This window comes from Acipenser ruthenus, chromosome 6 (genome assembly GCF_902713425.1).
Source record: "Acipenser ruthenus chromosome 6, fAciRut3.2 maternal haplotype, whole genome shotgun sequence".
Classification (NCBI taxonomy): Eukaryota; Metazoa; Chordata; class Actinopteri; order Acipenseriformes; family Acipenseridae; genus Acipenser; species Acipenser ruthenus.
The window spans coordinates 74,699,191-74,713,181 of record NC_081194.1 but is presented as its reverse complement, the minus strand read 5'-3'; positions in this window follow the sequence as shown (position 1 = coordinate 74,713,181).

Genomic DNA, 13,991 nt, shown 5'->3' with positions numbered 1-13,991 from the left:
GGGCCTATCGGCAGGTTTGATATAAAATGCTCAGCAAATACCTGACAAGCAGGCATATCCCAAAAGTATGGTTTGGCGGTCATCTTCGAATTGAAAGGGAACTGAGCTATGTGTAAAATATGCAAAGCATAATATACATACACACACGTATATATATGGTTTAATGATGATAATATATACACACACACACACACACACACATATATACTGTGTATATATATATATATATATATATATATATATATATATGTATATATATATATATATATATATATATTAAACTGCTACACTACACTACATTACAGCTCAGTTCTGTGCCAGCTAACATCAAATTTGCAATTACGAAGCAGTTTTGCCCAGTTTGTTGCACTACCAATATTTGTACAGTTTGTAGCATAGAGATACGTTTGTATAGATCCATACCTTATCAGCAAAAGCTGGGAACCACTACTTTAGCAGTTTGGCAAGGTTTGGGAAAACCTCCCATTTTACAAAGGTTGCAAAGTCATTCCTGTGCAAGTTTCTATAAACAACGTAACTGAACCATAAAACATAAACAATGCTGTTAAGGAGCTTAATTTTCAAAGATAAGAGCAGTGTTTGACTCCGACCTTCACGGTTAGTTGCAATTAGAGCACACCAGCAACCCAGCACAGGTATGCTCCTGCCAATTCACTAGAACGCACCCTAAGCACTGCATTTAACATTTTATTAAACGTTATTCTTACTTATTCAGAACCTGCCTCCATGATTCACTTATTTAATGTGTTGTTTACCGGTGCGTCGTAATGTATAGATCAATGGAGAATTCTAAAGCAGGGTGCTTAGAATGTTTTACCCTAGATTCTCTGTTGAGCGCCAAAGAGTTATTGCTTTCTTTAAGTGGGACACAGCTAGTCAAAAAAAAAAAAAAAAAAAAGCTTGCCAATTGTAAAATTATGTTAATGGAAAATGATGGATGATGTAGTTTGTAACACATGTAACATATTTCAATATGCAATTGTTCATTAGTCTGGACCAGTAAAGCTTTATAACCTGAACTCTGCAGAATCTTCTGTGCAATTACGTCTGTATCAGAATAATAAAAAATAAAAAAAAATCCTCTATACTTAATGTAGGTCATGTTTTGCTTCAGTTGATCCTCTGGTATTTGTTGGATTCATTAGTTTGCAATAAAATGAAGGGGACTCAGTTTATTAGAAGTCTTCCTGTATAATACAAGGAACCTTTCTTTGTTCTCTCGTTAACTGAATTCCGTCAGCACATGCCATGAATACTGTGGCATTTATTAAAACAAAACATTATAGCTTTGACTGCTGAAACACCTATACGAGCAGATGTGGCACGGCAGCAGTAATTAATCATTAATATTGAGAAAGTCTTCAAAACTCCACCAGAGTAGCATACCTTATTAAAATGTATCTCAGTAAATCAGCATGGTATTGTAGGGGTTTATAATGCTTTCCCATCCGTCACCATACTGCCCTGTACTTCACCATGCTTGTGCTTTACTACAGAACGGTGGAACTTTTCAAAGAAAAATCTTGTTGTATGTTCTTCTACGTATAGATTGCTTTGAAATTAACCCTTCCCTCTATTCAAGGTAGAAAATACTCACTTCTTTAATGGATACTTTAAATGGATATCATGCACATGTTTAGATTTCTTACCTGTTATATATATATATATATAGGCTGGTAGGTGATGTAATCACACACGAAGACATAAGCCTGATATACGCTCCTTGCAAGAGAGCCGGCTCTTTTGTACAGCGGTATTGGCGCTATGCTTTAGTGTGAGAGGTAATATTAGGGTAGGATATGTGAGTGCTGACTGTATTATACTTTTAGTACTTTGCTTCATAATGCAGTTATATGACTAACTTTCTATGCAAACGCTGACTGCACTCATTGCGTTGCATGCGCTCGAGTATATTGAAATGGCGCCGCAGGGAATGAATTACGGTATGCTAAGAGGGTCAAAACAGAGGAGTGATATTTACGAACGTTAAAAAAATTAATCTCCAAAGAAATTAACATGTTAATCGCATCAACTATGATTAATTGAGAGCCCTAATAAATATATATAGACACTGAAAGATAAAAGGCCCTTGGTTAAAATTCTGAAAATTTACTAGAAACAAGTGATATCTCTATAGGGCCCATCTGCAGATTTCCATTAGAATTAGAGGAAACGTATATATCCCTTCAGGACCATTAAAACATGTGCTGTCCTAACTGTCCATTGCCATCTGACAAACTATTTAACCTATTTTTGCAATGCTATAGCATGTGCTTTCTTTTTGTAAGACACATTGCAAATTCCTAAGTCAACATGTGGCTATGCTCAGGTTAGGTCTAACAGGTACCATACTGTCTTTGCCGATAACTGAGAAAGCTTCACTTTGCATATGATGCAGAAAAGATAACTCAGCAGTCTGCACAAGGTTCACCTATTCACACGCTACCAGCCACCTGTTACCAATCATGCAAAACAAGAGCTGTTTTAAAGAACAATGGAGACACGCTGCATAGCAGTAAGCAGTCAGATGACTGCATATTTGTGGAGTGCTTGGCAAGTTTTCTAACTGCCACTTGCTATATTTATAGATGCTGTCAATGATGCTGTCAACACAATTGTGAAGAGGTAAACTGTCATCATTGCCACGAATATGTAAACAAAAGAAATTCCACAATTATCAGCAAAATAAAAAATAAAAAAATGTTGCCGAAATGTAGACATTGAACACCCTTATCATAAGCTGTGCCCGGCAGAAATGTAGCTTTAGATCATTCAAATATGCTTAGTGTGTTCAATGGTGCTGTAGCGAAAGCTATAAGATGCTCATTGTACCAATTAGGCATTAGCCAAACCCTTTTCTTCTTGGCTTTTAGTTTTACTTCAGAATGTATGATTGCATGTTTAAAGTTATGAAGTAAGACAAGTATAAAAAAAACATAGATAGCTGGAAACACAGGTGGATACTTGTTGGTACATAACAACCTAGGGTAATATTAAGTTAAAGTTAAGAATGTGCCTCTCCCTCTTCCTCCGCTAAGAACCTTGGAGTCACCCTGGACCCCTGCCTCTCTTATTCCCAGCACATCTCCACTCTGGCACGCACTTGCCGAGTCTTCCTGAGCAACATCCGAAGAATCCGACCCTTCCTCATCAACTATGCTACCCAGCTCCTGGTCCAGGCCCTGGTACTCTCCCGCCTAGACTACTGCAACTCCCTCCTGGCTGGCCTCCCTGCGTCCGCCACCCGTCCGCTCCAGCTCATCCAGAACTCTGCTGCCCGCCTGGTGTTCTCTCTGCCTCGCTTCGCCCACGCTACTCCACTACTCCGCTCGCTCCACTGGCTCCCGATCACCGCTCGCATCCAGTTCAAGACTCTTGTACTAGCCTACAGATGCCTTGACCAGTCTGCACCCAGCTACCTCCAGACCCTCATCTCTCCCTACACCCCCACTCGACCTCTCCGCTCCGCCTGCACTAGAAGACTAGCTCTACCACCGCTACGCTCCCCTGCCTCCAAAGCCCGCTCCTTCTCCACCCTTGCTCCGCAGTGGTGGAATGACCTTCCTACAGATGTCAGGACTGCCCAGTCCCTGACCACATTCCGGCGCCTCCTTAAGACTCACCTCTTCAAAGAGCACCTGTAGAACTCCTCTGTTTGTATCCTGGGACACTATCACCCTTCATGTAAATGTGCTTTATTTTGCTCTTATCAGCCCCCTATCTTACTGCATTTAATCCTGTACTTCAGAATACTGTAATCTGCCAAGTTTTTAACCTGTAGTACTTTGTATTTAATCACATCCTGATGTAACTATCACTATTTAATCATATCCTGATGTAACTATCATTGTTACCTGCTGTATTATTGAATTGTGGTTTGTCAAACTTGTACTTTGCTTGAACAAAAGTTATTGTATTTCTTGCTCTTATTGTATTACTTGTATTGTAACGCTTGAAATGTTTTTGCTTACGATTGTAAGTCGCCCTGGATAAGGGTGTCTGCTAAGAAATAAATAAATAATAATGTGCAAGTCTAAGAAAAAAAAGTATATACAGACGTGCTCAAATTTGTTGGTACCCCTCCACAAAAAACGAAGAATGCACAATTTTCTCTGAAATAACTTGAAACTGACAAAAGTAATTGGCATTCACCATCGTTTATTCCATATTTAATAGAAATCAGACTTTGCTTTTGATTTTTTATTCAACATAATATTGTAAATAATAAAACAAATGAAAATGGCATGGACAAAAATGATGGGACCGCTAACCTAATATTTTGTTGCACAAACTTTGGAGGCAATCACTGCAATCAAACGTTTTCTGTAGCTCTCAATGAGACTTCTGCACCTGTTAATAGGTAGTTTGGCCCACTCTTCCTGAGCAAACTGCTCCAGCTGTCTCCGGATTGATGGGTGCCTTCTCCAGACTGCAAGTTTCAGCTCTTTCCATAGATGTTCGATAGGATTCAGATCAGGACTCATAGAAGGCCAATTCAGAATAGTCCAATGTTTTGTTCTTATCCATTCTTGGGTGCTTTTAGCTGTGTGTTTTGGGTCATTATCCTGTTGGAGGACCCATGACCTGCGACTGAGACAGAGCTTTCTGACACTGGGCAGTACGTTTCGCTCCAGAATGCCTTGATAGTCTTGAGATTTCATTGTGCCCTGCACAGATTCAAGGTACCCTGTGCCATGCGCAGCAAAGCAGCCCCAAAACATAACCGAGCCTCCTCCATGTTTCACTGTAGGTATGGTGTTCTTTTCTTTGAAAGCTTCATTTTTTCGTCTGTGAACATAGAGCTGATGTGACTTGCCAAAAAGCTCCAGTTTTGACTCATCTGTCCAAAGGACATTCTCCCAGAAGGATTGTGGCTTGTCAATATGCATTTTAGCAAATTCCAGTGTGGCTTTTTTATGTTTTTCTTTTAAAAGTGGAGTCCTCCTGGGTCTTCTTCCATGGAGCCCACTTTCGCTCAAAAAGCGACGGATGGTGCGATCAGAAACTGACGTACCTTCACCTTGGAGTTCAGCTTGTATCTCTTTGACAGTTATCCTTGGTTCTTTTTCTACCATTCGCACTATCCTTCTGTTCAATCTGGGGTCGATTTTCCCAGGGAGGTTGGCTACAGTTCCATGGACCTTAAACTTCTTAATAATATTTGCAACTGTTGTCACAGGAACATCAAGCTGCTTGGAGATGGTCTTGTAGCCTTTACCTTTACCATGCTTGTCTATTATTTTCTTTCTGATCTCCTCAGACAACTCTCTCCTTTGCTTTCTCTGGTCCATGTTCAGTGTGGTGCACACAATGATACCAAACAGCACAGTGACTACTTTTCTCCATTTAAATAGGCTGAATGACTGATTACAAGATTGGAGACATGTGTGATACTAATTAAAGAAACCAATTAGTTTGAAATATCACCATAATCCAATTATTTATTATCTTTTCTAAGGGGTACCAACAAATGTGTACAGGCCATTTTAGAATATATTTGTAGAATAAGCAATAATTCATCTCTTTTCACAGCTTCTTTGCTTTATTCTATGACATACCAAAGGCATTCAAGTATACATGATAAAATAGCTTTTAATTTCATCACTTTTCAGGAGGAATGAAGCATTATTTCAATGAGCTGTAAGGGTACCAACAAATTTGAGCACGTCTGTATATATTGTAGCGATCTCGGTTCCCGCAGACAGGCGCATCACACAGGGCGAGGAAATCCACACACAGGCGGAGGGCGGGCGCGAACCCGGGTCCTCTCGCACTGAAGCATAGCGCCGATACCGCTGTATAAAAGAGCTGGCTCCTTTGCAAGGAGCTCCTTCCCCCATGCACGCTACAATATATAGTTTGCTTTTTGTTTTCATTGTTGAATTACTCACTATAATTATTTTGTTCTGTAAATATTTAATGAAGAAAAAGCAAATGTTATGAGAAATCAAATCTAAAAAGGCATAGAATATTATGCCGTTGTATGCTTTGTTAATTAATACTATGTAACTACAAGATACAGTTTCTATGATTCTGGGGGCTCTGTAATGATTCCAAGCACAACATCCATATTTTTGGTAACTTAATGCGAACAGACTGGTACATCTTTACTTCTCCTTACAAAGCCTACAGTGCAAACAGTTGAAGTTGTTTGTCCAAATGTGCTGAGCCAGAGCCTCTGAGAATTACCATGTTTTCGTGTGCACGCTGACTTCTCATACAAGTGATTGCCCTCAAGTCTCAGATCGCTTTCCTTTGAGGAGCCGTGCTGGCGGGGCGGCCTGTGGGGAAATCAACTCTGACACAGGAGCTGGAGCGGGCGGGACAGGCGGCACACACACAAGACAGAGAAAACCTGGAACACCTGTTCAGCCCATCCTTCACCTAACGCACCTCTCCTGAGGGACTGGAATGCGGTCAAGGTCAAAATCTAAAACCAAAGCATCGACCAGCCGCCTGCTGCAGCCGTCAAAGACGCGAACACTAACGGTCGGGAGGAGGCGATTCAAGTTGACACCTTTCACCAGGTATACTCAAGAAGCCCTGTGAGATCAGATTTAGAGGGCAAAGGAGAATGTGTAATGAAGGAGAGAAGGATAGGAGAAGGTGGGGCATAACAGAACCTATAACAGAAGAAATCTCCAGAAAATCTTCTTGTGTATTTACTTGCTCTGTTTATACAAGCACGTGATATTTCTTTGCTAATGGTTTTTTTTTAAAAAAGCTAACAGATACTAGGATTATACCATGTCATGATGCCCCTGTTATTACCTAATGACATCATAAGTAATACATTCTAAATGAGACATAAAAATGGTTTGCCACAGAGACTGTGTGAATGTGTAGAGCTACAGTGGCTTCTATTTGGTTAGGATGTATTTCAGCACTCACCTTTTTTTTTTTTTTTTACTCACAGGTAATATGACTTTCAGAAGGGGAGGCTTTCTACCCCCCCCCCCCCCCCCTTGGACTTTTCCACATTTTATTGTGTTACAACATGGAATCAAAATGGATTTAATTAGGAGTTTTTGCCACTGATCAACACAAAAAAGTCCATAATGTCAAAGTGAAAAATAAAATCTACAAATTGTTCTAAATTAATTACAAATACAAAACAGAAAATAATTGATTGTATAAGTATTCACCCCCTTGAGTCAATATTTGGTAGAGGCACCTTTGGTAGCAATTACAGCCATGAGTCTTTTTGGATAAGTCTCTACCAGCTTTGCACATCTGGACACTGCAATTTTTGCCCATTCTTCTTTGCAAAATTGCTCAAGCTCCGGCAGGTTGGATGGGGACATTTGGTGAACAGCAATTTTCAACTCTTTCCACATATTCTCAATTGGATTGAGGTCCGGACTTTGACTGGGCCACTCCAGGACATTGACCTTTTTGTTTTTAAGCCACTCCAGTGTGGCTTTGGCTGTATGTTTGGGGTCATTGTCCTGCTGGAAGATGAATCTTCTCCCAAGTCCCAGGTCTCTTGCAGACTTCAGCAGGTTTTCCTCCAGGATTTCTCTGTACTTTGCTGCATCCATTTTGCCCTCTATCTTCACAAGCTTTCCAGGCCCTGACGCAGAGAAGCATCCCCATAGCATGATGCTGCCACCACAATGCTTCACGGTAGGGATGGTGTTCTCAGGATTATGTGCGGTGTTAGGCTTGCGCCAAACATAGAGCTTAGCGTTGAGGCCAAAAAGGTCTGAGTCTCCCACATGCCTTCTGGCAAACTTTTTTCAACAATGGGGTGAATACTTATGCAATAAATTATGTTCTGTTTTATATTTGTAATTAATTTAGAACACTTTGTAGATTTTATTTTTCACTTTGACATTATGGACTTTTTTTGTGTTGATCAGTGGCAAAAACTCCTAATTAAATCCATTTTGATTCCATGTTGTAACACAATAAAATGTGGAAAAGTCCAAGGGGGGTGTATACTTATGCAAGGCACTGTGTATATATATATATATATATATATATATATATATATATATATATATATATATATATATATATATATATGTTGAGATGGATGCAGTAATTGTTTTAATTAAATATGTGATTAAGATTACAATTTTTTTAATCGTCTGACAGTCCTAATATTTACATATAGTGGCAAAAACATGACGGTGCCTGTATATTCATTCATTGAACAAAACACAAAATAAGCTAAACAGAAGTCTAGCGCCAAGAAGGAGCGCTTTCCCCATTCCTAGCTATCAAAACCAGATGGCTAAGCCGTTTCCTGGTAAACAAATGTATTCAATATAAGTACCACCATAGCTTTCTATTTTCCCAGTCCGTCCCCACAGGCTTCCCCCAGGCTTCACACAGAGGCAGACAGACTACTAACAAACATTTTGAGATCTGGTTTTATACCTGCCTGCTTAATCACAGGGACCAGGTGCGCCTCATTATTGTCTCAATCCCGTGGTATTCTGGGGGATGTAGTCCCATTACCCACTTGAACTAAATTTTCCTGCCCCTACTCTGCTACTATATATATATATATATATATATATATATATATATATATATATATATATATAGGGAAAAAAATGAGATACCATTATGCCTGAAAGTTTAAATAGAGAGGAACAGTAGATTGTTACATCATTAGCTATACAGTGAATGACATCACAAAGACTTTAGATTTAAGAGAAACACGTGTGTGGTTACCGTGGTATCAAAAGCCTATAAATACCTCCAATGTTTGTTTTCAAACACACTTTTGCTGTCCAAAGGTATGTTAAACATACCTAAACTTTGGGAAGTTAACCCTTTGTTGAATATCTATAATACAAGCCCTCCATATACCAGGATTGGGAAACCCTACGCAGGTGGTACAGATTTCACCTTTGTCCCTTTCCACCATGAGCCTGGAAGTCATCTGTTTTCCATCTGTCAGCCATTACAAAATCTTCACTGTGTCCCCTCTATTTGCATTCCTTTCATTATACTAATTTGTGCCTTTATTATATTTAACTACAACTCCCTTCCCACTGGCTTTTTTGAAAGTTTCCTCTGGAAACAACGATTCGTACTGATAAATTTACTCCTTAATCGTCATTAGCACAAGTTAAAAAAAAAAAAAAAGAAAGAATTAGTCTTGTTTCTTGTTTGTTTTACAATTGGTATTGGTGGTAGAAAAAAAAGCATTCAATCGAAGACATTCAGCAAGCTCATTGTTTGTCAAGGATTTACTGTTTCTTTTTAGTACTTCTATCAGTATAAATGTGTACATGGGTTTGGTCTAGCTAGCCTATATCTGACCACTACCAGCTCTGACCTTCCATTTGTCAATGAGTGACCTGGATGATCTCATTATGCAAACAAAACGTCTTATGGTTCTTTTTCTTGCCATACTACCCCTTATAAAAGTTGACCATAGTATTTTTGCAGTTTTACCATGGTTATACTGTGCATTTACTGTGGTTTACATTGGTTTGCCAGGTTTATTAATATGCTTTACCATACCTCCCTATTCTTTATAATGCTGTCCTATGCCTTACCATGCTTTAACTGTGCTTTATTACATTTTGCTATGCTTTTACGATGGTAAACTTTAATAAGGGACACAGGTACTGTGGAGTATATGAAAGCCTAGTTAGAATATTATTTTAAACTTGTTCAAAACAGTGCAATCTACACACAGAAGTTATTGTAGAATTAAAAAGCAATATGTGAATGCATTCAGATAATGTACAGTTATGAGATTCTACTGGACACCTGTTTGTATGATAAATGTGAAAACATCACTGATAAAGAAAGATTGTCATGGGAACCATCAGGCACTCCCTTATAGAAATAGGATATGTAGCGTTACATTCTAATCCGAGAGAAACTGCTGGGAGCAATGTGTCTCCTGACTCACCTCTGCAGGTAATGAGACCGTGTATTACACAACAGATCACCTCTGCAGCTAATGAGAGTGTATTACACAATAGATCCCACAAAACATGCCCAGTAACTGTGTCTGTGAGAAAGTTGAGTTCTGCCAGTTACCTCGGTTACATGAGGCACAACAATATGGTAAACGGTTAAAATCGAAGACTATTCTTTTTATATATATATATATATATATATATATATATATATATATATATATATATATTGTATAGAGACAACACCTACATATTTATTGGTTCTTTTTTTTTAATACTTACATTATAAACAAACACATCTGTTAACTTTAATATAATTTTTTGGTGATAACCAGGTCATTTTACAAAGCTCAAACTTACTGCAGTTCCTTCTTCTTTGAAACATCAATGTGGATTTTAGGATTTAAAGCTGATTTAAGCAGACTTGTTTTCACTGTCACCGTGTTTTCCCAATCAAATTAAGACTTTTTGATTGAAACCACATCTCTACATTTTATTTCCTTTACTGTTGATGTATTTTCTCCTCTGTATTAATTTTTAGGACAACTTTTAGATAAATGTATGTGTGTTCTAAGTGCGAGGCTTGACAGCACAAATTACACAACTGAAAGGAAAACCACAAAACACCTAGATACGTTTCTTATGAGACTGAAATATCTTTTGATCGAAGTCCTAGCAAAAAGTGTTTTGGATCCACACAGGAAAGTCATAGAGTGGACCTGTAAGTGCATTTGATTTCCTTCCCAGCCTATGGCTCCAGCCATGATTATCTTAAGGTATGTGAACCTGGTTGACTGACTGCAATGAAAGTGAGAATTGGCAGGTATTGCTGTTCTTGCCAAGGCCTCTGTCTCTCTCTCTCGCTCTCTCGCTCTCTCTGTCTGTTCACTGTGTGCTGTTTGGTTTTTCTATGGGATAATTCTGGCTGTGTCCATATTGTCTGTTACAGAATGAGGTACAATTTAGGATGAACTTACATCTAAAAAGTACAATCAGTTTGGATTGGTCCGTAGTCTTTCCCAACATAACTGTGATAGTAGTATAGATGTGGTAGGTTTAGGACTAGATTTAGACCATTAAGGCGTGTTTAATTCCATTAATGAAACCTACCATGCTACTCCATACCTGTTGTACACAACATTTTAAATGTATTTCACTATGCTATCATATGGCATCACTATTCTGCTTACCTTAATCAACACCCACCAGTTTCAGCTTGTAGTGCTTTTCAAGTGCTCAATGTCAAAGAAACAGTTGTACTTGCTTAATGATTCTAGAGCCTCGATGGGAAATTCATTGTTCATTTGGACAAATTTTGATGGCTCAAGAAGTTGCAAAAACGTCAGTTCATCTAAACGAACTGACAGTTGCTCCAGCATATTGTCCAGAATGCTGTAGTACGATACTTCAGTGTAGGATCAGCTTGTGCATCCTCCAAATGACCCCTCTTTCTTCTCACGTTATAGCTCTGTATGATGCAGTGATAGCAAACAACCCCCAGGTGGTGATGTACAGGTGGGCATACTCTGTTAGTACAACTATTGCGGGTGGAGGTGGTCTCCTCACCTCCCCCTCTGTAGCCGGTGGCTCCCTTCACTTTCCAGCAGCACAAACGCATTTTAATTAATTAATTAATTAATTAATTAATTAATTAATTCTTTTTTTCGCAAGACTTTTTCTTTCTTAAAAAAAAAAAAACACTTATTTTTTCTCTTTCCAAAAATAAATCCTGCAGTACTTTCTTGGTCTGACTCGTGGAGGCGTTGTTTATCCCACGCAGAACACCATATGTGACAGGATGGCTTTGTGGTGATGTCAGACCAGGAAGAAGTGGCACACACACACAGAACTGGGGTATGAAAAGTGCTGTGGCGCGTTTTAATTATAAATAAACAAAAGGTTTTAACAAAACAAAACACAAAATAAATGGCACTGTGGCAAAAACAAATAGACAAACAAAACAGACACAAAAAGAAACAAAACAAGTATCGTGCTGGTGTAGCAATTGTTATGTTTGAACATTTAGGTTCTCTTTCACTCACATCTCTTTCTGCCTCTGAACACACTCTCCTCGTTCAGCCAAAGCTACAGGTTTTTATATTGTGGCAGAGGGATTAACTGGATATGAATTACCTAGTTTATCCCTTTGCCACATTCCATTACTGCACTGACGAAGGCCAGTGGCCGCAACGCGTCTGCATGAATTCGCTTCATGTTTTTTATGATTATAATGTTATAATAATAAATATATAAGCTTAACAGAAGATACTTGGTGAGTGCTTGACTTTTTACAACATTCTATAGTTTAGTAAACAACCAACAGGCAGCTTTACTTCTGTGGTCTTTACAGAGTGTATATGGTTCTTACTTTTGTATCTGCGAAGGTCATCTCCACATTGATGTCACAACACAAGACTGATGGCACAAGAATTGAAAATATAAACATGTTTTTAAGACCCAGAATTGTAAACAAAAAACACAGCCCACCAATAACAACCCCAAATTAACCTCTTGTCATTGTCACAGGGTCCATAGGAGATTACAACTTTCTTAAGTTGTGTGAAAGAAAAAGACAAGTCCTGTTGTCTGAGCCACACTTTGTTAGAAGCAGGCATTGTAACAAAATATTAAATATAACAATCTTAATAAGAAGACATGTTATTTGAAAGGCCATTTGAAAAGATGTAGTTTGGTACAAGAATGTTCAAGAAATCTTACTCAGATTTAATTAATGCCCCTTAGAAAGACCAGGCAGTTTAAAACAAGATGCCTTTTTTTAGGTCAATAAAAAGTAAAACAAACAAAATTGTGTTTCAAAAGGGTTTTTACCATACTAAGAATGCATTACATATAAAATAAATGTTAGATAGATTGTATCTAAATATTAAGTGATGCTGCTGCTGTCCTGGTCTATATATACTAAGCTCTAATTGTATTTTAATTTAGTATAAATGTTACTTTGACTCAAATAAGATGGGGCACAGATTAACAAAATAATATTATGGTCTATGTCTGTGTTGGGGAGGGGGTTACATTCATATCTTGCAATTTTTTGTCATACAATCTTCAAAAATTTTTTTGTGTGTCATTGACATTATATTTATTTCATGTAACATTTGTGTTGAAATGCTTTGGCAACATTGGATCACTTCTGTCATGCTAATAAAGCCAGTTTGAATCTTTATTTTTATATTTAAAATGTTTAATCTTTTTTTGTGTCAAGATGTTTTCAAAGATTCAGGGAATACTTGTTGGTTTATGGAAAAATGCAGGTATCTTAAAAACGGTGCTACTAAATGCAGCAAATTCTGTTATATCATTTTTAAACATATGACTTTTAAATTATTATATACTTAAAACCAAAACCATATTTTTAAAGACTGGTATATATTTTTTTTATATCCATGTAAGCATTATATAGATTTTTTTTTTTTTTTTTTTTTTTTACCAGCATTTCTAAAACAAGCACTATTTAAACTTTAATATCTACAAAGTAGACCGGTTCTCACTTTAACACTCCCCTCAAGCAATCTGTGGAACAGTGACCCCAAAAATAATACAGACCAAGAAGAGTAGCTCCACTGAGGCATCTTTTCCTGAGAGCTCCCTATTGATTCTGATTGAAGTAAAGATTCTGCTCAACCCTCCTTTGCTTCTGACATCAGATTAATGCATTGTTTCACATTTCAGATCTATTAATAATATCATTATTTTCATTATTACGGTTCAACAAAAGGCGAGGAGAGGTCAACAGAAACTTCTTATTGCTCTCCAGGCTAAAAAAGAGCGTCCTAATCCCAGTTTGCCCAGCTCTATTGATTCCCTGTTTGGTGCCTCCAAGCAATGGCTACATTTCTTTCCCTAAGTTAAGAATCACTCTGAAAAAATATATAAAAAACTGCATGCCTATATTTTCCTCATGGAGTACAGTGGTTAGATAAATGAAAACAAAAAAAAACTGTAGTTTCTGGGATTCAAACAAGAGGGCTGTGAAGCCTGATAGCATCAACTGGAGGTTTATGGGTGTTTTTTTTAGCTACGTAAGACACACTGGACTAAAATCAGAAAATCCCCTTTTAA